Source organism: Pelodiscus sinensis, chromosome 5 (assembly GCF_049634645.1).
Source record: "Pelodiscus sinensis isolate JC-2024 chromosome 5, ASM4963464v1, whole genome shotgun sequence".
In the NCBI taxonomy this organism is placed as follows: Eukaryota; Metazoa; Chordata; order Testudines; family Trionychidae; genus Pelodiscus; species Pelodiscus sinensis.
In genome coordinates, this window is record NC_134715.1 from 3,249,781 (window position 1) to 3,274,835 (window position 25,055).

The window sequence follows — 25,055 nt, forward strand, 5'->3', positions numbered from 1 at the left end:
CTTCAATATCTGAGATATAGGTGAGAGGATTATTCCAGGAGTGGGTGGATGATATTCTGTGGCCTGCGTCGTGCAGGGGGTCAGACTAGATGATCATAATGGTCCCTTCTGACCCTAAAGTCTATGGCTACATCTACACTGGCATGTTTTTCCGGAAATGCTTTTAACGGAAAAGTTTTCCGTTAAAAGCATTTTCGGAAAAGCGCGTTTAGATTGGCAGGACGCTTTTCCGGAAAAGCACTTTTTGCAGAAAAGCATCCATGGCCAATCTAGATGTGCTTTTCCTCAAAAAAGCCCTGATCGTCATTTTCGCGATTGGGGCTTTTTTGTGGAAAACACTACTGTGCTGTCTACACTGGCCCTTTTCCGGAACAGTTTTCCAGAAAAAGACTTTTGCCCGAACGCGAGCAGCATAGTTTTTCCGGAAAAGCACTGATGATTTTACATTAGATCGTCAGTGCTTTTCTGGAAATTCAAGCAGCCAGTGTAGACAGATGGCAAGTTTTTCCAGAAAAGCAGCTGATTTTCCGGAATAACTTGCCAGTGTAACACAGCCTATGAGTTCTTTTGGAAGACGAGGAGAGAGGAAAAAGCACAGGTGCCCTGGTAGCACGCCATCCATAGTAATCACAGTTTAAATGTGAGACGGTGTCCATTCAATGTGGATGCTATCTTTCGAAAAAGCAGATTGCCAAAGTGCATCGAAAAAGCTATGTGGACACGCTCTTTCGGAAGAAGTTTTTTCGGAAGATCTCTTCTAGAAAAGCATCTTCCTAAAGAAGCCTGCAGTCTAGATGGAGCCGTTGGTTGGTTGGTTGGTTGGTTGGTTGGTTGGTTGGTTGGTTGGTTGGTTGGTTGGTTGGTTGGTTGGTGAAAATTGGCCTTTTCCTATAGGGCCCTTCATGGGAGCTGTTAAGTGCTGAGGAGAACTGGTTGAAAATTTGCCTGTGGAATGGTGTTCCATCAGCAACTGTTCATCTGACATCATCAGAACAATTGCAGAAACATACGGCTGCAATCAATGTGACCATGGGGAATGATCAGAATCAATTTTGAATTTCATGTTTCAGTAAGTCCAGCACAAAATATTTTCAGAATATTACATTTTTTCTCGCTCCCCCTTTGTTTTTAATCCACAAAGATTGACATCTCAGAATTTGTCACAGGATGGAAATGCTGTATTTTGACCAGCTCTAGAGGTTTCTGGTATCTCATGAGGATTTTTGGAGTGCTGAATATTTTCAACTTTTTTGCCCTAAATGTTCTTGTATAGAAATTAGTAGGAATTGATTAAATCTACCAAGTGGCTCTGAAAGGTCTGTTCCATAACCCATGTTAAAGCTTCTAAATAAGTCACTGCATTGGTAAAGCCGTTGAGTTCCCATTGCTCTCAATAGATTTGCAACATGTTTGAAGTCAGGTTATTTATTTAGAAGACTAAGGGAGGACCTAACGTTAGACTCCTGTTCCTGGAAATCTGCCTACCTGCTTGAAAGTAAACAAACATCACTTTCCTTGTCTAATGGTTCCTTTGTGCTTTGTCTAAAGTTCCTTTGTGCTTGGCCCCATCACAAACACAAGACAAAAGATTTCTCTGGAGACAGAAGAGAAGTTGCAACCACCCCCATTGCCACAAAAGAGGGATTTTCAGTGGGTTGCTGGCAAATAAATAAATAAAAGGATGGAAATTTGAGTCTCTCGTGTCTAGCACATCAATTCCCTTCACTTTCTCTTGTGTCCTCCCTCTATGAAGCTCGGTATTGCATTTGAGAGATGGCGCCGTATCCAAGTGACTTACAATGAGGGTATGAAGATGATCGATAAGAAGCGGGACGAGGAAGTATAGTACAAGCGGTGTCAAATTCCCATCACTTCCCCATTCATCTTGTGGTTTGGATAAAATAAAGATAGATAGACGGCCACAGTGAAAGCCCATCTATTTGCAAGGGGTTGCATTAAAAATTCCAAGCTGTAACAAAGGGACAATATAAAGATATAATAGTGACATATAATCAGATTCCACTCTGCTCTTTCTGGACAATAACTCTGATCTATGTTCCGGAATAAACCTAATAGAGCACTTTACATTTCATTCCCTCCACTTTATTTTCTTTATTGAGTTCCCAGTCTCTCACACACCACATGTCACAACGGTAGCTGATCCACTTGGGAACGTAATATCCTACTGAGGTAGAAAATAGGCCTCATTGTTTGGAGGTGAGTGAGGGAGCTTCTTTTATCTAAGCACATTAGACTTCACGAAAGGCAGAAATAGGATTGTCAGGTCTTACTGCGATCTTTGTGAAATCCATATCAGCAAAGTGTGATAATTATCCGGGTGAGGCAATGGGACAATCCATTACACTGACAAAGTAAAAAATGGGGAGGATGCTTTGTGATAGGTGAACCTGCCCTGGAAATCTCCCTCCACGGATGGCTCTTGCAGGATGTTTGGTACTTCCAAGCTAAGCATCGGCACATGCAGAAAATCCCCCTTTTTTACAAAAAATAACAAAGGCAATCGAACACCATTTTGGACTTTGCAAATGTTCTGGTTTCGTTTGAGTGGTGGGTGATGGGATTTAATTTCCGGAAACACCCCTTTCAGGGGGCTGCACTTCTGACCACTATAACAGGGACCGTGGCCTGGCCCCTCAGGGAACTCAGAAGGTTCAACACACAGAGCCTGCCCTAGCCAAGTTTACTATTCAGTCTATTATTTAATAAGGAAAAATGTAAAGTGCTCCACTTAGGAATGAACAATCAGTTTCACACATACAGAATGGGAAGCAACTGTTTAGGAAGGAGTACTGCAGAAAGGTATCTAGGGGTCAGAGTAGACCACAAGCTAACATGAATCAACAGTGTGACGCTGTTGCAAAAAGAGCAAACATGATTCTGGGATGCATTAACAGGTATGTTGTGAGCAAGACATGAGAAGTCATTCTTTCGCTCCACTCTGCGCTGGTTAGCCCTCAGTTGGAGGATTGTGTCCAGTTCTGGGCACCATATTTCAAGAAGGATGTGGAGAAATTGGAGAAGGTCCAGAGAAAAGCAACAAGAATGATTAAAGGTCTAGAAAACATGACCTATGAAGGAAGACTGAAAGAATTGGGCTTGTTTAGTTTAGAAAAGAGAAGACTGAGAGGGGATAGTGGTTTTCAGGTATCTAAAAGGGTGTCACAAGGAGGAGGGAGAAAACTTGTTCTTCCTGGCCTCTGAGGATAGAACAAGAAGCAATGGGCTTAAACTGCAGCAAGGGTGGTTTAGGTTGGACATTAGGAAAAAGTTCCTAACTGCCACGGTGGTTAAACACTGGAATAAATTGCCCAGGGAGATTGTGGAATCTCCATCTCTGGAGATATTTAAGAGTAGGTTAGATAAACGTCTATCAGGGATGGTCTAGATAGTACTGTGTCCTGCCATGAAGGCAAGGGGCTAGACTTGATGACTTCTCAAGGTCCCTTCCAGTCCTAGTATTCTATGATTCTATGATTATTCATCGTTAACTGCATGACAGTTCACTGGCGTTCCCAGCTGAGGTCAGAGTCCGGTGTGCTAGGCACTGCGCAGGTACCGAGGCAAAGCTGGTCCCGGCCTTACAGAGCTTACAATCTAAACATCTGGTTGTCAGGACACCTCACACCCTGAGGGAAGGGCAGGGCACAATCATTCTACCCCAGGACATCGAACCCCTGGAAGGAAGGCTGTTACCTGCGCCTGCCACACCTCCTACGTCCATGCTCGGCTTTTCCCGGGGAACTACCCCTGCCCTCTCTTTCTGCCAACTGGTGAAGGAGGCTGCATAGCAGCCTCATGGAGCCTGCTCTCCATCGGCATGGTAACCTGGGCATAGGTATCTCTCTTAGGGCATTGAGGGAGTGCAGACTAGGGATGGCCAAGTCTTCACTGGTGGTTCTGCACGGGCCTGACTCTCAGCTTTCCTCATTGCAGACCGGGAGCAACTCCAGTGCAGCCAAAAGCAAATTGGCCAAATCTGGCACTTCACACATTCGTCCGGCCCCAGACATGCGTAAAGATGAGAGGACAATGGCATTTTTTAAAAAGAGATGCTAGATTTAGTAGGAAGACACATGTTAGGAAAAATTCATTCTATTCGTCCTGATTTTCATGACAGTAGAGGGCATGGTTCTCCCCCTCCTCAGAGAATTTTTACTTCTCGTGTCAATTCTGCATTCAGTTACCACAGCCATTTATTGTATGTGTATTACACATTAGGTGCATCCAATCAATCTAGTTGTCCTTTGTTGTCAAGGATGGCAGCGCTAGGTTCTACTTTCTTTTTTCATCCCTAGGCCAACAAAGGATGTGCAATCAGAAAAAGGTTTAGTGATTTGGCGCGCCATTCTCCAAGGGGAATACATTGCAAGTGACCACTGCCCCTCCATCGTCTTTCCCCCTTGACTGCATGCTAAAAAGATTAGGGTTATCATGTTAGCCACAGACATCTCTTTCACCAATTCCCCAGCCATGTAAACAGCACAGAATTTGGCTGGTGCTGTCTTCCAGGATCGTGTCACCTGGGTAGTCTCCATTTCAGATCTTGTCTGTGCAAGTACCCCTCTCTGAGTCCAGAGACAAACGGGGTGCTAGGGAAAGGAACATAGCTTGGACGTGTTTTGTCCAGAGGCTAATTAAATATGTACAGTGCCACACCTCTCTGTGGGGCAAACTCAATCCGCTAATCCCCATTTGAGACTGTGAAACCCAGAATCTGGCAGCCTTACTCTCAGAACAAGTAGTATCTTACTGCTCCAGCAGTGCTATTCAGTAGAGGTTGGGGAGTAAAAAGGAAAACCATAGAACATTAGAACTGGAAGGGACCTCAAGAGGCCATTGAGTCCAGTCCCCTGCCTTCACAGCAGGACCAAGCACCATCTAGACCATCCCTGATAGATGTCTATCTAACCTGCTCTTAAATATCTCTGGTGATGGAGATTCCACAACCTCCTTAGTGAAACATTCTGGTCCTTTGCTTTTGAGTTGTGACCATTCTCTCCTGCTCCCAAGCTACTTATGAATATGAACCATGTAAAACGACTTTAGGCCTCGTCCTCAGCTGGTATACATAAGCATAGCTCTACTGACCTTAATGAAGTCAGGCCTACTCAAACCAGGTGAGGACCTGACCTCCTCTTTCTAGTCTTTTTCATGCCATTTTGGCCATCTCAGTGGCAGGACTCGTAGCGTGGAGGATCAACTCTACGACAGGACCATGCATTCCTTAAAGTAACTCAGAGGTGGAAGTGGAGGAGTAAATTCCAAAGGAGAACACTAGCCAGCCTGGACTTCGGGTGTGCTAGAAAAGAGCACCGGCACTGACGTAAAAGGTAATAGATCCTACCCTCTCAGATTAATAGTTGTACGAAGAAGGAAGAATGGATTGCTAAATCATTAAGGTTAAAAATGCTGGATACACAAGGCTTGAAATCTTTTCTCCTCTGTAGGGAGTAACTCCAAAGACCATTCATTACTTCTTTGAAAACAATGCCCAATTCACCTAATGCACAATTTACAAAGAGTAATTCACTCAGCTCCAGAAATCAGCAAAAATGTTTCAGAGACCCATTCAGAACAAGTCACAGAAGTACTTGGTAGACAACGGGTCTATTTCTTGTTTCTCTTGGGGCGCATCTACACAGCACCCCAAACTCAAAAAAAGCTACGCAATTTGTGCTTTGCAAATTGTGTACCTTATTTTAATTTTATTTCGAAATAGCATGTGATTTTGAAATTTGGGGCCATGTAGACATGCCAAATTTCAAAATAAGCTATTTTGAGCCATCCCTCGTACAAAGAGGTTTACCAGAATGGTGAAATGGCATGCCCATTATTTTGAAAAATATTTCAAAATAATGGGCAGCTTGTGTAGATGCGTGGTATCCAGTATCCCGAAATAGCTGTGCAGTGTAGACATACCCTTGCTGTGAAAGGCCTCAGCATTAGCAACACATGCCCCCAGCGGCAGGTCAAGAAGATGAGTTGTTTGGCAAGTCAGGACCATGGGAGCGTGTTCCATGTTATCTCCATAGTCAGGACCTGACAAAAGAGGACAGAATTCAGGAATGTGTGTTATGCAGAGTTTTGAACCACATACACAAGATCAGGTCAGGCCTTTCATTTTCCAGCTGTCTTTCACTCTGTATAAAGGCCTCATTTTTAAACATCTTAAAGAAATGGTAGTTTTCCAATGGTGCCCAAGGCAATTTGGGACTTCCATTGTTGTTGAGTGCCTAATTCCCCTAGAATCCAATGAAAAATCCCACTTACAGTGCTCAGAGCTCTCATATATGAAACTCTTACTAGAGCGTGGATAGGACAGCAGCTGGCTTATGTGACCTCACAATGCGTTTCTTCATAAGAGTTCCCAAGGAATGAAAAGTTGTCATCAAGCAAATAATGAGATGTTTCTTAAAAACAAGTTCATTCAATTTAACAAAAATGAGTAGATAAGATTATCAGAATAAATCATGTAATAAAGTCCATAATTACTTCCCCCCAATGGGCTGCCATTTTGATTATTAAATAAAGGAAGTGGGAGAGTTTTATTTATATTCCCCTGGGGGAGCCGCAGTACTTGTTGGCTAGTTGCAGAACAGGAAGGAACTTCAGGCAACCCCACGCCTGATACTGAAAAAGGAAGAAGAAAAGTAATTGTGAGTTACTCTTATCTACTATCGGATACATAGGATCATAGAACCCTAGAACTGGAAGGGACCTCGAGAGGGCATCAATTCCAGTCTCCTGCCCTCACAGCAGGACCGAGTACCATCTAGGCCATCTCTGAGAGATGTCTATCTGACCTGCTCTTAAATATCTCCTGTTGTGGCCATCCCACAACCTCCCTGGGTGTCTTCATGGACTTAACGAGAGTTTGCCCTGGAAAACTGCAGTCCATGTAATAAAGTTCACCATTCTCATTCAGCCATAGAAAATTGTCTTAAGACCGTAAAGTGGAAACTAGTTCTCACTCAAGGGACCCTGGGATCCAAACTAAGGAGACAGCCAGCTGGACAAATGGGTTGAACGCTTAAGGAAAAGGCATGTCCAGGGAGAACATTCAGTCCTTTGGACCGGATCATGTGAACTATCTCCTCTTCCCCCAGCACAACTTTGGGGACAAGGGTGCAAAGGTGGCTGCAAGTCCAATGGCATAACCTAGCCCCTAGGAAAGAAGAAAACAGAGGATAGCAACTAATTCCAACCGATAGGCATTGCAGTTATCTGCCACAAACATGGCTTGCTTTCCGATGCAATCCCACCTACCCAAGTCTGCATTTTCCAAACCAAACAAGTCACTCTTGGCATTACTCTACCTGTTCGCAAACCATGCAACCCCGCTTACTTCCTGGCGCAACATCGCTGATTTGACCACATATAGTAGCTCAGACATTTGGCTCCTGTGATTATTTTGGCAACCTTCCCCCAGTGGAGCATGCTCTGTCAGTAGCCTCAGTGAAATCGGCGGGTCTACTCGCCATGTGTTATGGGGCACCATTATAAAACACAAAATCTGCCCCTCTGATTTCTTGGAGCCAAGGAAAATATTTTGCTTTTGTTTTCTGCTCTTCTCCCCTGTTAGGGCAAGCCCTCCAAAATGGAGCAGCCTCCATGTAGGCACCTAAATGAAGTGGGCAGATCTTCAGATGTGCTTAGCACACAGAGAAAAATGGAAGCTACCGGGTGCTGCATACTTTTGAGAATCTGTTCCACAGTGCGTAGATCCTACATCATAATTCTAATTAGGTAGCTTGGATGGCTATTGCTTTGTTCCCATGTGAATGGGTGGGGGGAGCTTCAGACCCTCCACCCTCCCTAAAGGGTGTCTGGGAAGCTCAGGGCCGGAGCAATCCCAGAGGGGGGACGTCCACAGCCAGCTCCGTTTACCTGCCTGGTGGTTCCGTCTCTTCTCTGTTTGGTTTTATGAAACACAATCCCATTCCAGGCACATCCTGTTGTCCTGGCACAACCAAACCTTGGTTTAAATTAGAGGAAGCCACATACTGAATGTGGTGGTCCTAGCTCTTACCATTTAGGAGGAGTTCTGGAACAGACAGACAGACAAACGGACCGACTGACTGACTCTCTACAAACAGACAATCTCCCTTAAAGGTAACACGTTGCAAAGAAGAGCTAACAAAAATAGATCATTTAAATGTGGTAGGCAAGCTTAAAAATAGATTCAGTTGGTTTCATATCAAAACTAACTTTTCAAGGTTTTTTGCACCCATGTTTAAAAAAAAACACAGGGAAAGTCATTCAGGTAAAAAAAAACCACATTGAATGTCTAACTGAAGCACCATTAAAACAATGTCAAATCGAAATAACATTTTTCACTGACCTTTTTTTTGAGTCTCAAATTCATGTTTAGATTTTTTCTAACTGAACCATTTTGACATTTCCAAGATGTGTTTCCACTTCTTTTCAAATCAACTGAAACTACTTACCAGATTCCACCTAATTTCCAGAAAGTTTTTGTGTTCCCTGAAAACAGCACTTTCATGGTGAATTTGCTATTATCCCTGCCCCCTTCCCTCCCCCCTGCCAAAAAAATCACCCAGCTCTACCTCTGAGGATAAAACACAATCATTATTATTTTAAAAATCAAAAGGCAAACCTCATTTATTGGCTGAGAAGCACCAGAATAAATTAGTCATCTAAAGACAGCGGGGGCTTTCTAAATATTGCTAAAATACATTCTTTTCAGGGGAAAGATCAAAATCGAGTGCTTCTAGGTTTGTCACTTTGAGCGACAAACTTACCCACAAGCCATTTAATGACTGCGAAGCAGAGCTGTTCCGATGTTATTTTTGGAAGGCTTGCTCCTGGCTGCCTTCACAGGATACGATATTCCTACATTTCTGTTTGTATTATTTATGAGTCCGTCCCAACCATTTCAAATGATGGTAACGAGGTGTCCAGGTTTTCTTCAGGCTAAGGCGATGATGGGCGCTCCCTGAAGACACCCACGCCTTGCTTTTTTGCATCACAGTATTTCACCCTCCTCCCCCGTGTAATGAGATCTGTGGATGTCAAAGTTTGCAGAACCTTTGCTAACCGCAGGGGCCTAGAATGGGAACTGCCGCAAACACTCCTGTCAGGGCTGTGTGCCAGCTGCACTTGGCAACGTGAGATTAACAGGGAACAGGATGACAGGGGTAGCTCTGAAATGCCTATGGATTTTGAAGTTCAACCATTCATGAAGAGGCTTATTGAACCCATTAGACTCCTGCCCAAAAAATCAGAGACTGGGTGCTCTGCAATTATTTATAACCAGATCCTACCCCACTCTGCCAGTAGCACCACTGAAATCAGCGGGATACAGTCCTGGATTGCTCCTTCCCTGGGCTGCCTATGAGACAGTATTGAACCAGCAGGAATTGACATTTTCTCTCTCCCCCTCCCAACTTTTGCTGCAGGAGGAGTTGGGGGAACACTAGGTCACCCTAGAGGTCCATCTAGCCCAGTGTCCTGTCTTCCAACTGTGGCCAGTGCCAGGTGCCCCAGAGGGAGTGAACAGAACAGGGAATCATCACGTGACCCATCACCTGTCACCCATTCCCTGCCCCTGAAAAACAGAGGCTAGGGACACCATTCCTGGCTAATAGCCATTGCTGGACCTAACCTCCAGAAATGTATCTAGTTCTTTTTTTGAACCTTGTTAAAGTCCTGGTCTTCAGAACATCCTCTGGCAAGGAGTTCCACAGGTTGGAGCTTTTGTTTGTTTTAAACCTGTTATGTATTAATTTCATTTGCTGACCCCAAAGTCACCAAATACATGGGGGAAATATGCAGTGATAAGTCTCATGGAAGAAGACCTTAGCCAAGGTCTAGTGCGTGTGAAAGGGGTGTGGAGGAAACCATATGGCAAACCCGAAGTACAAGCTAGCCTACCGGAATGAGTGTGGTTTCTCATAGAATTACACTTTGAATCATGTGAAAGAAGATGGTAGAATCTGGCTCAAAAAAGTGCCCTTTCCTTGAGGGCTTGGCGTCAGGAAGAGTGTCCAATGGCTCCAGCAAATATGACTTGATGCATAGGAAGCAGGTGAAAATATAAACAAAATGTTTTCAATCTTTGTCTGAACTCCCAGACTTTGCAACAGCGGGCCATGAAATATTAGCAGCTCAGAGCAACAAGGGCTAGATGGACCTTTAGGCTGATCTAGTGTTCCCCCAACTCCTCCTGCAGCAAAAGTCGGGAGGGGGAGAGAGAAAACGTCAATTCCTGCTGGTTCAATTCAGGTATTTACAATTTATGATGTGGTTCTACAAAATCTCCCCACCACAAGCTCAAATACACATGCCTCTCATGCTAGTGATTGTGTCTCACCTTATTCTGCGGGCCACAAATGACATGTTTTCACGGTTATTTTATATTTCAGTTGCACCCAGAGCCGATATGGATGAAGTATACATTTGGATGAAAAATGGCTTGGCCAAAAGGAAGATTTTCACTTTTTTTGTTGTAAATTTGTTTGAAATGTACTGGATTTGCAGTGAAAATAAAATCTGTTGTTGTTGTTGTTGTTAAAAATATACAACTACTAGAAAAAGATACGGTTTTGAGATTCAAAAGCAAAGCATTTTCACCAAACCAGATTTCAAAACCAAAGATATTTTTAGCTTTATGCATAAAACACTAAGGCTGTGTCTACACTGGCCACTTATTCCGGAAAATCAGCCGCTTTTCCAGAATAACTTGCCAGCTGTCTACACTGGCCCCTTGAATTTCCAGAAAAGCACTGACGATCTACTGTAAAATCATCAGTGCTTTTCCGGAAAAACTATGCTGCTCCCGTTCGGGCAAAAGTCCTTTTCCAGAAAACTGTTCTGGAAAAGGGCCAGTGTAAACAGCACAGATTTCTTTTCCACAAAAAAGCCCCGATAGCGAAAATGATGATCAGGGCTTTTTTGCGGAAAAGCGCGTCTACATTGGCATGGACGCTTTTCCGGAAAAAGTGCTTTTCCGGAAAAGCATCCTGCCAATTTAGACGCGCTTTTTCCGGAAATACTTATAACGGAAAACTGTTCCGTTTTAAGCATTTCCGGAAAAGGATGCCAGTGTAGACGTAGCCAAAACGTTGCTGAAAAATAAAGCATTAATTGTAGTTGTTCTCATAGCAAACTGTAGTCCCTGCATTACAAACCCGAGCCCCATTCACCATGGTACTTAAAGACGTACGTAACTTAAGATGTGTGTTTAAACTGGGCTCCATAAGGATTACTCCGGGCATCAATTCACATCCCTGCTGGGGTTCTGGGAAGAGCTCTCTCACATTGCCAACTTCCACTCTGACATTGATCAGTCTCCACTGCACTTTAAACATTGCCAAAATGTCACAGGAAAAAATGCCGCGCCTCCATGGGAGAATGAGTCTGGCTCTCCAGCAAGTCCCTTTTTGTGCCAAGGAAGTGACTTCCAAAAGAAGGACGAGGCGGTAGCTAATTATACTGGAACGTCTCTTGAAATCCGATGTTTTGCTGCCTCTGCCGCGGAGTTACAGCCTCATGTTCCAGATGTCGAGCATTCGAGTTGCTTCATTAGGAGCCACTTTGGACTTCTGCTGCACGTCAGGGACCGTAAGAACAGCCATACTGGGACAGGCCAATGGTTCATCATGCCCAATGTACTTAGCAGCTGTGTCTCTTCTACCCCTGCTTCCCCCGGTCTGATGGAGAGAACTGACTGGCTCCTAGACTGGGCTCCAAAGTAGGTACCAGCCTCACATGGGGGGTGTTAAACTTTCTTGCCCCGCTGCCTCCACTATGCCCTGATTTCCCCATTCCGGACCCTTGTGCTTTGAACTGTCCCCGGCCATGTCCCACTGTGCCCCCATTGTGCAGGCCAGTAGGTCAACTCCTCCCAGCCTGGCTCTGGGGCATGAGTGTGGGGCAAGACAGGGCAGGGCTGGGGCCTTGGGGGAAGAGACAGGACAAGGGGCGGGGTCTCGGTAGAAGAAGTAGGACAAGGGGCGGGGTCTCAGCAGAAGAGGCAGAACAAGAGGCGGGGTCTCTGTAGAAGAGGCGGGACAAGAGGCGAGGTCTCTGTAGAAGAGGCGGGACAAGAGGCGGGGTCTCTGTAGAAGAGGCGGGATTAGAGGGTTCTGGTTTCCAGGATTAGAAAAATCGGCATCCTTACTCTCAACCAAATTGTACTGGTGAATTTGTTACAAATGTATCAAAACTTTTGGTCAACCTAAATCAGCAGTTTGGGGCAGAAATGAGGTCAGCCTGGGGAAAAAAAAATCACCCAGCGTCCTCTAGATTATTTTTAGATCTAACCCTAATATGCTTTTGGCAGTGTTCCTCTGACACAGTGTTTCACTCAGGATGGTAAAGTGTTATTCAGGGTAAGGATGTCACAACCTGCCCTCACAATCAACAAACAAAGATGGCTGCCATTGTTCCGGCATGTTCCTTTGTGCGGATCCCTAGGGAAATATAAGGAGTGGCTCATCATATAAGCCAGCAGCCAGCCTGAGTCACCCTGGAAGACAATAGATCTTTGTACTTATTTATTTTGAAAATGAACACCAGGGTGTAGCTAAGCAATCAGAGATCAGAAAGGAAAGCAGAGTTTGTATTGAATTCATTGTTTCATAGCATTTTTTCATAGCACTGGTAATCTTAATGAAAGAACCACACCAATACTGCATTTTATTCAGGGCTGTGTTTTAAAAAAAGGACCCCACCCTCTAAAATATTAACCTAACCCACTAGCGAATGGCTTATCGCTGCCTTTTCGAAGAAAGCCTTTGAGCAAACCCCGACACGTGTCGCATTTGGCCACAGCAAAAAAAAATATATATATATTTCCAAACAGTTGCAGAATGAGATGCTATTTCGCTGAGCCAAAAGAAAAAAGATAGCTACCGGCGCATTCAAGCTATCAACACTTACAATTTTATCTCCCTGATTTACGGGAAACAGCCGAGACTGGTTTATTGGAAGTTTGTGTTGAACTCGGAATCTTTATCCACCTTATTGACGTTTCGAATGGGAACGAGGACTCCCTGCATGGCTGAATCCAAAGAGATGTTTAACGGGAAAGCAAGATATGAGACTCAAAAAGGCAAATCCAATGAATTCTCATTAAATTGTTCATGCATCTTAATGTTAAACCCTGGAAAATCAAGATCCTCATAGAGATCCCTCTGTGTTGCTCCCGGGTCTGGGTTAAATGCTAGGAGTTCTCAGATGTACTGAGCATTGCTGTCATGCTTCTGGATATATTGCCACATTATTGCTGATTAAATTCATGTACACGGGCAGAGTCATTTCATTACTATTTGGACAATGGTGGACACAATCCATTTAAAGGTACATTCCATGCTAAACTTGTAGCAAAGCAGAGCACCACAGACACACGGTAAAAAATAAAACAACACTCCACAGGTGGATGAACCACGAGTGTACCTCTTCCCACCACACAATATTTTCAAAGGGTCATAAACACATTCAATGCTGCAGCCGTTCTTGTCTGCCTGGCCGATTTATATTCTGCATGTTTGCTGTGAACTCTATTAAATCATTTTGTACAGGTTGTACCTCCCTCAACCAGAACTCTCTGGTCAGGCTGCCACACCACAGATGTTCCTGGACCACAGAGTCCAGGGGCAGGGAGTTCCTAGTGGCATGGCCAGGAGTGGGGCTAGGAGGCCAGCAACTCAGCCAGGAGCCCCACAGCAAGAGGGGTTGGGCGGCATGGCAGGTTGCTCTGGCCCAGGTGGCAGTGGGGCTGGTGGTGGCTAGGTAGCTGGGGGAGTCCCAGCTGGGATGCTGACAGGAGGCTGGAGTTGGAATCTGGCTGCATCCAGGCTGGGCACAAGCCACGAAGGGAGGTGGGCTGGGAGGCCAGTGGCAGGGAACCTCCCCTGGTCCTGCAAATCCCTTCATTCAGGACTGGTCAGACCCCGAGGGTGCTGGGGCTGGGAGGCAGCCCGACAAGAGGACTAATGAACTTCTGGCTGGGGGAAGATGATTTCAGAGCACGATACCTACAATTTGGGTTATTTCCCTCTTTCTCTGTGGTTTTGTACATGCATATATCCAAGTAACAACAAGAGAAATACTATGTATTCTGAGGCACCTTATAGACTAACTGAAGTGTTGGAGCATAAGCTTTCGTGGGCAAAGACCCACTTCGTCAGATGCATGCATCTGACGAAGTGGGTCTTTGCCCACAAAAGCTTATGCTCCAACACTTCAGTTAGTCTATAAGGTGCCACAGGACTCCTCTCCGCTTTTGCAGATTCAGACTAACATGGCAACCACTCTGATACTATGTATTCTGAATTACTGTGCACTATGTATTATTATTAAATCCAGGGGAATAGAACAGATTTAAGCCTCCTTAAATGAATTCACTGATCACCTGGTTTCCCCATCAGGAAGAGGGAAATCAGATTCATCTAAACCAAAGCCCTATGTGCAAATCTTACTATGTATTTTAGAAATGTGCCCCTGTCTGTCCATTTGTCTGTGAGTCTGTTCAAGAACTCCTGAACAGGACCATCAAATTTGGTAGGCACCTTCCTCTTACTGAAACTTAAAGCAAGGTCAATGGGATGTGCCTGGAATTTGATTGTTTCTCATAAAATGGAAAGGGAGGGGTCTGATAGGAGGGACAGTTATACTGTAGAATGACCACATGGGAATAGCAAGGGGCCAAAGATGGAGACCAGGACAGTTACAACCCTGTTGGGCCAGTAGGGGCAGGGGTGGAGAAAGGAACACCTATCTACTTTGTATTTCAGAGAGTTTGTGTGTGTGTGTGTGTGTGTGTGTGTGTGTGTGTGTGTGTGTGTGTGTGTGTGTGTGTGTGTGTGTGTGTTTTTCAGTCTGTCCCCCAGCCAGGGGACAAACATGCCTTTCCCCAGCTATAGAAGCCATGGACAACAAATACTGACAAAGGTGATTCAGTGGCTAAAGTATATTTGGACTTTCAGAAAGCCTTTGGCTCTTATGCAAAATAAGCAGTCATGGGATAAGAGAGAAGCACCTCTCATAGATGAGTAACAGGTTAAAGGACTGAAAACAAGCATCAGAAATCATAGAATCATAGAATACTAGGACTGGAAGAGACCTCAAGAGGTCATCGAGTCCAGTCCCCTGCCCTCACGGCAGGACCAAGTACTGTCTAAATCATTCTTGATAGACATTTATCTAACCTACACTTAAATATCTCCAGAGTTGGAGATTCCACAACTTCCCTGGGCAATTTATTCCAGTGTTAAACCACCCTGACAGGTAGGAACATTTTCCTAACATCCAACCTAAACCTCCCTTGCTGCACTTTCAGCCCATTGCTTCTTGTTCTATCTTCAGAGGCCAGGAAGAACAAGTTTTCTCCCTCCTCATTGTGACACTCTTTTAGATACCTGAAAACGGCTATCATGTCCCCTCTCAATCTTCTTTTTTCCAAACTAAACAATCCCAATCTTGCAGTCTTCCTTCATAGGTCATGTTTTCTAGACCTTTAATCATTCTTGTTGCTCTTCTCTGGACCTTCTCCAATTTTGTCCACAACTTTCTTGAAATGTGGTGCCCAGAACTGGACACAATACTCCAAGTGAGGCCTAATCAGTGCAGAGTAGAGTAGAATGACGACTTCTCGTGTCTTGCTCACAACACACCTGTTAATGCATCCTAGAATCATGTTTGCTTTTTTTGCAACAGCATCACACTGTTGAGTCATGTTAGCTTGTGGTCCACTATAACCCCTAGATCCCTTTCTGCCGTACTCCTTCCTAGACAGTCGCTTCCCATTCTGTATGTGTGAAACTGATTGTTCCTTCCTAAGTGAAGCATTTTGCATTTGTCTTTATTAAACTTCATCCTGTTTACCTCAGACCACTTCTCCAATGTGTCCAGATCATTTTGAATTATGACCCTGTCCTCCAAAACAGTTGCAACCCCTCCCAGCTTGGTATCATCTGCAAACTTAATAAGCGTACTTTCTATGCCAATATCTAAATCGTTGATGAAGATATTGAACAGAGCCGGTCCCAAAACAGACCCCTGCGGAACCCCACTTGTTATGCCTTTCCAGCAGGATTGTGAACCATTGATAACTACTCTCTGAGAATGGTTATCCAGCCAGTTATGCACCCACCTTATAGTAGCCCCATCTATGTTGTATTTGTAAATGAATGGTCACTTATCACACTGGAGAGAGGAAATTCAATGCACCGATAAAAGATCCGGGAAAAGGTGTGAACGGTGAGGCAGTAAAGTTAGTAGATCACACTAATCTACTCCCAATCGTTAAATCCAGAGCAGACTGAGAAGAGTTACAAAGGGATCGCCCCAAACTGGGTGACTAGGAAACAAAATGGGAGATGAACATGAATGTTGATAAATGCAAAATACAGCACATTGGAGAACATTATGCCGACTATACAGACAAAATGGCACATCTAAATTAGCTGTTACCAGTCAAGAAAGATCTTGGGAGTCATTGCGGATAGAACTCGGAAAACATTTACTTAACATGCAGCAGCAATCCAAAAAGCTATCAGAATGTACGGAATCATTGACCAAGGAATAGATAAGTCAGAAAATAATACCATGTCATAATATAAATCCACCCACATCTAGAATGCTGCATACAGCTTTGGTCACTCCGTCTCAAAAGAGATCACAGAGTTAGAAGAAGTACAATGAAGGGCAATAAAAATAATTGCCAGTATGGAATATTTTCCATATGAGGAGAGGTTAAAAGGAGAGGGTGTTCAGCTTAGCTAGGAGACCACTAAAGAGGGAGAATATGAGAGGGGGCTATAAAATCATAGCATGGAGAAACCAATTAGGAAGTGTCATTAGCATGTCACCGAACTTAAGAACCAGGGCTTGCCAGATAAAAGGAACAGTCAGCAGATTTCAAACAAACCGAGGGAAGAGCCTCATCACACCACACACAGTCAGATGGTTGAATGTGTGGCTAGGGGCCAAAAGTAGAACAAGGTTAAAAAAATTAGGGAAGTTCAAGGCAAAGAGGTGCATCAATGGCCATTAGCCAAGATGGTTAGGGACTCAATTCCACGTCCTGGGTGTCCCACAGCCTATGTCTGCCAGAAGGTGGGAGTGGACAACTTGGAATGAATCACTCAGTAATTGTCCTGTTCTGTCTATTCCCTCCGAAGTATCTACTGACCCCTGTTGGATGGGAGGGCACCGGGCTTGATGGACCATTGGTCTGACCTAGTATGGCCCTTCTCACTTTGTTCTACTCCCAGGTCTGACTGGCTGTTTGGCCTCTGGCAAGTCATTTCCCTTTTCCATGACTAAGTTTCCCCTCCCATCCTTTGCTTTGTCTACTTCGGTGGCAAGGCGTCACGGCAGGAATAGTTCCAGACGATGTGTACAGCACCAAATAGTCAAGATTCAGGGCCCTACCATCACCTCCAGTGCGCTAATAACAATGGCAATGACTGGTCCACGTTGGGACCAGTATATATGTATCTGCTCTGCTTGTGTAGCAGGAATTCTGTAATCCTGGAGCAACCCGGCACCTACAGACAGCAAGTGCTGCTGCTCTCCCCCTTAAAGGCCATGTAACCTGGCTAACCACCTCCAGTGAGGTTGTAAGAGAAGTTGCTCCAAGGAGGAAGGCAGCTTCCTCCCTCTATTCCAGCCTGTCTCCTTTTGAGTGGCCATCGTCATGTAAAGTCTCTATGCTCAGGTGACCACAACACTGTGGTGACTCGCTCTGCCCTGAGTAGGTCTCTCTTCCACACCTACACAGCAGGCACTCATAGTCCAGCTCACCTGGGCATTGGACACAGAAATAGTTTAAGGCCAGCTCTTCCTACCCTTACTGATGTTTAGTTTCACTTCTTTCCATCAATGGTCCCATGGACGTCAATAGGTTCACCTGTGCTGCAAAGTGTTTCTTGAGTAAGGGGAGTAGGATCTGACCCTTAACAGTGAATGGTCCTAAAGTTGTAGGTTTCCCACGGTTCTCTCTGAGCTGAAAAGTCAAGGAAAACAGGAGAATCTTGACATTTATGAATGAAGTGGGACAAAAAGGGCATATATTAGCAGTGCGTTTGTGTCTCCCTCTGGTAGCTAGACCACACATGGGCTTTTAGGGCTCGTCTTGCTGACACAGGCGGTCTGTTAGCTCAAGCAGTTAGAGGCACCGTCTGCTAGGTTCACAGCTCCAGGGATTGTTTCTTGCAGAAGACTGGAAGGGCAAGACTTAACGCTGCCAACTTGTTTTAATGTTGCAGACATGATATGAAACTGTTTCTGGTCTGTTAGTATTTGAAGGTGACCCAGGCCTGGAGGTCCTAGAAAGTCTGGGCTCAGAGCAACCCATCTCAGGAGAACAGGAAAAACAAGTCATGAAGGGCATTTAGTTGCAGCCCGAGGCTGTCTGCCAGAAGACAGATGTTACTAGGAAAATTATGAAACAAAGGACAATGCAAATGATGTACAATCTGCATCAGTAGTGAGTGCATGGGGGACAGGTCATGAAGAGATGGTATAATTTAATGTTGCGTCTTAATCCTCTATCACACTACGAGAACCAGGATATTCTGTGGAAACATTGGTTAGAAAGGAATCAGTTGCACAAAACTAAGCGCACCCTTGTAAATTATGCTCTGTTATTTATAGAAGTCTCAACAGAGATCAGTGCCCCATTGTGCTTGGTGTTGTATACGCAGGTAGCAGGAGGTGAGTTCTGTCAGAAAAAACTTGCCATCTGAGCTAACAAGAGAAAGTGGAGGAGGGGAAACAGAAGCACAAAGAGGAAAAGCAATTGAGCCATGATTTCACTCCGAGGGAAGGTCAAATTAAGAGATGCAACTCCAGCTTCATTCATTATGTAACTGAAGTTGACTTCTGTTAACTTGAGTTTCCACCTGGTCTACACAATGGGAGGCCAATGGAAGCAAATGCTCCCATCGGTTTCCCTTACTCCTCGCAAAGAGCAGGAGTATTGGCACTGATGGGGGCACCTTCTGAGTGCGATTTAACAGGTCTTAACTAGACCGGCTAAATCAAACTCTGGAAGATCAATCGTGGCCGCGTTGATCTTCAGCATAGTGAAGACATGGCCTTTCTGAAGGCAAATTAATTCTTTGCAGTTATGAAGTGGCATCCAGAGACTCCAGTCAGACTCACGTCATCTTTTGCTTGCACACAGCCAAGGCCTCAAAGAGCTCCTGCCCGAAGGGTTGGTTTGTGGATCAGAAACAAACCCGGGCAGGACTGCAAGGGAAGAGGAAGAAACCCTTTCTACTCTGCTCAAGCCATCTTTGCTCAGTGCAAAGATACACACAGACAAAACGTGGGTGGAAGGGAGAGTACGCAGCAGTCAGTTCGGGTACGTCAGCACAGGTCAGATAGTAACTTGCTTCTGCTAGAGGCCAGCAGCCAACTCCCCTCCCAGAACAAGAGAGAAATGGGGGACCAGGCAGTTAGGCCTCTGTTGCCCTCAGTGCCAATGGCACCAACCGATGGGGGGGCACCTGATGGCAGCTGTAAGGGGCACACGGCACCCCTTATAGCTGCCATCAGACACCGCGTGCCCGGCTCCTGGCAGGCTGCAGTGGCTGCCTGGGGCAGGGCCTGCATTAACCCCCGCAGTGCCCTTCCCTCCATGGCCAAGGGGTCCTGCATGGCCAGGTACAGTCCAGCCGGGTGGCCTTGGGCTGCACACCAGCGGCAGTGGCTGGGCAGCGCATGCACCGTCCACCCTCCCATGCACCCTAGGGGTGGGCTCGTGCATGCTCCGTGCACCTGGAGGTGAGCCTGTGCACCTGGGGGCAGGCTCATGCATGCACCGTGTGTGCGGGGGCAGGCCCATGTGCCCTGGGGGCGGGCCCGTGCATGCACCATACACCCGGGGCAGCGTCGCCCGCCCAGGGCCCGCGGTGCCAAAATGGCTCAGGCCGGCCCTGGTTAGGAGGCACCAAGAAGACCCTGCCTCAAGTGGTTCTGGCTGCTGCAGCCACACTTGCCATTCCCATGCAGGTGTCGAAACCGGGCACGTACTCGGAGACGCACAGATGCATGGTACTGGCTTGCCTTTGTGCATCAGCTCCCTCTCCAAAGGGGAAATGCAGCTGACAGTGGGACATGCCCAGTTCTCCATGGCACCCAGTGTGCATAAAACTCATGGGGACTCTGAGTGTTACAAACACGGTTCAATGCATTCCCAGAAAGGGGTGACCCGCTGCAATTCAGGGCACGTAGCATGCAAGGAAATCTAGCCACTAATTTGATTCTGTATAAGGACCTTCCCCAGGCAAGGCTGGGGTGGGCAGGCCATCTGGGAGTCTGTTGCACCCTCCAGTTCCTTGTCCTGAACAGCTGCTATCCCAGCATAGACTACAGCAGCCATGGGGCTAATCTAGCTTTCACCATCTGGTAACAATCCCCACACCCCATCCACCACCTGGAAATTGGCAGATTGCAATGGGGCTCTGGATATGCTTCTATCCACCCCGCTTCTGTCCCCTCTTCCATTGCAGTCCGGGGGAGAGCTGGTGGGGCTTATGCCTTTGCAATGCCTTATTATACAGTCGATCAGTTTCACAAATGTTAAGGAAGATCAGCTGACCGCTTAGGATGGAGTGCCAGACAGCCATCCACAGAAAAGTCTTTTCTGCTGGTGAGTGCACCTTAAGCAGGCTTCATAAAATGCCATTAGCATCTCAGAGACAAATGGATTCATAGTGTTTACAATGAGGTCATCAGATGCCTTGGGGAATGTACCTGAACTTTTGATAAGTGACATTTCCTTGCCTGAGTGAGGGCTAAATGTGTCTGGCCTTTTTCCATCCACTCCATTGTATGGAAGTGGCGATGGATCCCTAAAGAGACTAGGGAAATTCGATTTGTTAACCCAAACAGGAAAGTTGCACAGAAATGAGCAGTTATGTTTCCTAAGAGTTGTGCGGTGACTGCGAACACCCCTCAAAATCAACAGCGAGATTTCCACTGGGCTTTGGATCAGTCAACGCTAGGGACAGACCCTCCCAAACTCAGGTGCCTAAAGTCAGAGAAACTAAAACTGAGAGGTTCTGAGCACCCACAAGTCCTCTTGACTTCAGAGGGAGTTCAGAGAGCTCTGAGAACCAGGCACTCAACTTCAGAGCTTACCTGTCGGCACTGAAATGTGAACGTTTCTCTAGGACAGGGATGGGGGAAACTTTTTTATGTCGGGGTACACTGCCCCACAGAAAAATCAATTAGGGACCTCACACAAGAAGCAAAAAATCCCCCAAACCCTCATTGTCGTGGTCCCCAACTGAGAAGGGGAGACACTCCCCACATTCCCCTCACACTCCAGAGCCTCCAGCCCCACCATGGGTAGCAGGGGGACTGGAGCACCAGCACGGACTCCCTAGTGCTGGGGGGAGAACCCTGACTTTCCAGGGCCACATCCAGCCCACAGGCTTGAGGTTCCTCACCCCTGCCCTAGGGGGTGCTCTGCAACCACAGATGGGAGGGAAACACTACTTTAGACACTTGCTCTTTGCCCCCAGTACATAACCTATTCCACTGCGGCATAGATTTCGATCTGCTACATGGTATCTCTGTCACTTGGAGGGACCTTTTGCAGAGACGAATCCCCAGATGCCCTGCCAAGACCATTTCACATTCTCGTTGTGCTGTTTCTGGCACTTTGGAAGCCTGACATTTGCACGCGCACAGTGGCATATGTCTAACAAGCAGAGAAACTATCGGCGAGACAAAGCTCGATGGACGTTTTATGTAATTCGTGATGCTGAAAATGGACCCTTTGAAGAAGTCGCCTACTTGTGGAGCTCAAGGGGGAATAGTATAAAGAGACTCAGTCTTGGGTCTTCATTTCAAAGGAGCCATGGGGAATCATTCTTACCGTTTTTCTTTCATAGCCGAGTCATCTAATTCTCTCTTCCTTCACGGACAGGGATGCCAGTCAATAAGTGACTCAGGCAGCTGTACTTTGACACCAGGACATCAATTACATCATGGTTGCTTATTGACCACCTCCATTCTAACTCTCATCTGGAAATGTTTTAAGTGCATGCCTTATGACGCACGTATTTTTGTTTGGTGACCAAACGCATCATACATTCCCGGGGCATGCCACATGGGCACCCCAAATCTCCTCTCATGCAAGATGTAGGCTAAATGTGGCTTGAGTAGCCCACAAAACTGAGGGGAAAGGTCAGAACCTTATGTGGTGGTGCTGATGGGGGTCCAGTAGACCAAGGAAACTATGTTATTCAAAACTATGTTAAATTGAACTCAAATCCTCTGCAAGCATAGAGCCCAAGACAGACTTGGAGTAGACGGAATCCAAGTAGAATGTATCACGCTAATTAAAGCTATTCTAAAGCATCAGGGGGTAGCCAAGTTAGTCTGTACAGGATAAACTAAAAAAACAACAAATGGTCTGGTAGCATTTTACAGACTAAGAAAACATATAGATGGTATCATGAGCTTTCGTGGGTATGGCCCACTTCTTCAGATGACCTGTAAAAGGCCTACTACTGTGGTCTGGTCAAGAGAGTGCCTCTATTTTTGGTCTAGGACGTGAAATCAAACGCAAAATCCTCCCCCACCCAGAAAAAGAGGAAAAGGCTCAGCTTCTCAGCCTGTACTTACAACTCAACAATGTTGCCAAGGGGGGGGAAAATCCTTTCCTAGTTACAACTACCGTGGCCAGATTCTGCCACTCAAACACTTGAGGCCTTGTCCACACTAGGAAATTATTTCAAAATTACTACATTTGACTTAACTTCCGATTTAACAAAATCCAAATCGCGTGTCCACACAAGGGGGAAGCCTTGAAACAAGTCTGAGACAGGCTCCATTAAGGTGGATGCATTACCTCAATTTAGAGCCCCAGGAAGCACCGGGGAGTAATTAGTTTGAATGACTCTGGGGAGTCGTTATTTCAAAATAGCAGGACCGGAGTGTCCCCAGTCCCGCTATTTTGAAATAACTATTTTGGAATTAGCAATACTCCTGATGAAAAGGAGTACAGATTTTGAATTCGTTGGCCCGTTATTTCGAAATAACGTGCTTGGTAGTGTGGACGCTCCACTTGTAAATTCAACCGGGGGGGAGGGGTTATTTCAAAATAAAGTCTTAGTGTAAACCAGCTTGGCATCTTATTTGGAACAGATTCCCCACGAGAGTAGATTGGTGTAGTTGTATTTAAATCAACAATGCTCCATTGATTTACAACAGCTGAGGCGCTCTACCTTTAAGACCCCCTGTCGAGTTTGCAGTAACTCAGAATAAGGACAGCAGGACCTTGCATTACATTTGCATTTTTGTTAATCATAAAATTTCCTTAGCAGAAAAACTGGCAGAAAAGAGACAAGGGGCAAACCGACAGACTCACTTTTGCAGAGTGAAATAGTGATAGAGATGCAGCCGTGTTAGTCTGGTCTAGCTGAAACAAAAGACAGAACTATGTAGCACTTTAAAGACTAATAAAGTGGTTTGATGAGGAAGAGGGTCTGGCCCACGAAAGCTCATCACCTAATAAACCATCTTGTTAGTCTTTAAAGTGCTACATAGTCCTGTTTTTTGCAGAGTGAGAACTTCTTCCTAGAGACTCTTACGCTTTCCTCAGACAGACAGTCGCTTGAATATAAAGACAAGCTCTCTGGAGAGTTGAAGAGACCTGCAATTTGAAAGCAGGAGAGAGAGGTGTATTACTTTTAACAGAGAAAATGCCAGGTAAATAGTATTTCCATAACAAAGCAAAGCAATTGAGAAACATTTTTTTAAGTCAAGAAAGTGTGAATCTTTAAAGAAGAGGTACAAAGAATATATCTAAATAGAAACCCAGCACTCAGCTAGTAACAAGATTGCAGCAGAACACAAACTACCATACAAGATAAAGGCATAGAAAAAAACATACCTCTTGAATGATAGTTACACAGACAGAGGGGACTGAGAAGGGACATGTTAGCAGCTTTCAAATACCTAAAAGGGTGTCACAAGGAGGAGGGAGAAAAGTTGTTCTCCATGACCTCTGAGGATAGGACAAGAAGCAGTGGGCTTAAACTGCAGCAAGGGAGGTTTAGGATGGATATTAGGAAACACTTCTTGCCTGTCAAGGTGGTTAAGCACTGGAATAAATTGCCTAGGGAGGTTGTGGAGTCTCCATCACTGGGGATATTTAAGAGCAGGTTAGACAGACATCTCTCAGGGATGATCTGGATGGTGCTTGGTCCTGCCATGAGGGCAGGAGACTGGACTTGATGCCCTCTCGATGTCCCTTCCAGTTCTAGTGTTCTGTGGTTCTGACACAGACATGTATTGTGCTGAGATACACACGGGTGTTTGGGAGCTGTGCAGAAAACCTCCCAAGACAGATTAAGGCTTTTCAGCCATACAGGAGACACCCAGATTTGGGAAGAGCATCTTGAAACACTGAGCATCACTGTGGCCCCAACAGCGAGTAACTCCCATTAAAGAAGCAGAGGCCGGTCTAGTTCTTGCTGGGTTCAGAGAATGAGAATGAGCAAATCTTTCACTTGTTTCCAAAGCACGCTATAGAGCAGTGTTTCCCAAACTATGGGCCGCGGCCCGGGGAAAAAGATATCAGGCCTCAGTATGGCTGCCGGGGTGTTCCAAGCTCCCAGAGTGTCCGTGTGGCACTGGGTCCCCCAAGCCCTCGGCTGGGCTGGGCAGAGTCTGCAGCCAGATGTTCCTGGCTTCCGGAAGAGGCATAGCTACGGTTACCAGGTGAGTTAAAAAAAAATAAAGAACTCTTGATCTCAGCTGGGGGGCGGGGGAACCAGCCGGCGGAAGCAGGGCTGGCCAGGTAGGGGGCTGGCCGGGGGAGATCGGGAAGAGAAGGAGGAGGGGAGAACTGGCAGATGGAATATTGGCTCTGCCATTTTGATCCAGATGTCTCCCCTGCCCCGGAGAGCACAGGGGAGCTGGGAGGCGTGGGCCGTGTTCAGAGGGTGTGGGGGAGGCTTCGTGATCCACACTGATGGAGGAGTGGGGGGGAGAGCCGCATGCGGCTCGCGAACTGCGGGTTGGCCACGGCTAGACTCTAGATC

At 45.9% G+C, this 25,055-nt stretch overlaps 1 protein-coding gene across 4 annotated transcripts in view; it reads right to left on the reverse strand.

Moving 5' to 3' along the window:
* Positions 1–25,055, reverse strand: part of TECRL (trans-2,3-enoyl-CoA reductase like) — a 211,535-nt gene that overhangs the window by 183,421 nt on the left and 3,059 nt on the right. For 3 of the 4 annotated variants that reach the window (XM_075929240.1, XM_075929238.1, XM_075929241.1), the window contains exon 2: positions 5,941–6,060. The exons of the other annotated variant lie outside the window; for it this stretch is intronic. The gene's annotated coding sequence lies outside the window, so the exon portion shown is untranslated. The remainder of the gene's footprint in view (positions 1–5,940; positions 6,061–25,055) is intronic. 4 annotated transcript variants of the gene reach the window in all.